At 39.8% G+C, this 422-nt stretch overlaps 1 protein-coding gene across 1 annotated transcript in view; it reads right to left on the reverse strand.

The window, feature by feature from the left end:
- LOC104963496 (coiled-coil domain-containing protein 57-like) overlaps positions 1–422 on the reverse strand; it is a 12,739-nt gene that overhangs the window by 7,720 nt on the left and 4,597 nt on the right. The window lies entirely within an intron of this gene.

The raw sequence follows: 422 nt of genomic DNA on the forward strand, positions 1-422 counted from the left end.
CAGTAGAAATAGCATCCTCAATTTCTCTAAGATTTATTAGAGAATTGTATGATCGCGATTAGAATTTGCCTCCATGGGGACTGTAAGGGGAGGTTGTGGGGGGGTCCTCCCCCAGAAAAGAGAGATATAATTTCCTGTATTCTGGTGAACAAGGGTTTGATACTTTTATGTGGCTATACTAGCATCAGGATAATTATATGGTCGCACTGTTGTGATGTTATCATACACATATTGATCAAGCAAACATAGATTATTCTCTATTCAGCAGCCACGCTGATCTTTTCAAAAGAGAAACACAGACACAGCCTTGCTTTCTAGACTCCTCTACTGTTAACATTGCAAAATCAGGGCATATTCTTGCCTCAAACGATGCAGAGAAAATAGTCCATGATTTGTTCTCAAGGCTGGCATTATGTAACTCC

Source organism: Notothenia coriiceps, unplaced genomic scaffold, assembly GCF_000735185.1.
Source record: "Notothenia coriiceps isolate Sejong01 unplaced genomic scaffold, NC01 NC01_scaffold00036303, whole genome shotgun sequence".
NCBI lineage: Eukaryota > Metazoa > Chordata > Actinopteri > Perciformes > Nototheniidae > Notothenia > Notothenia coriiceps.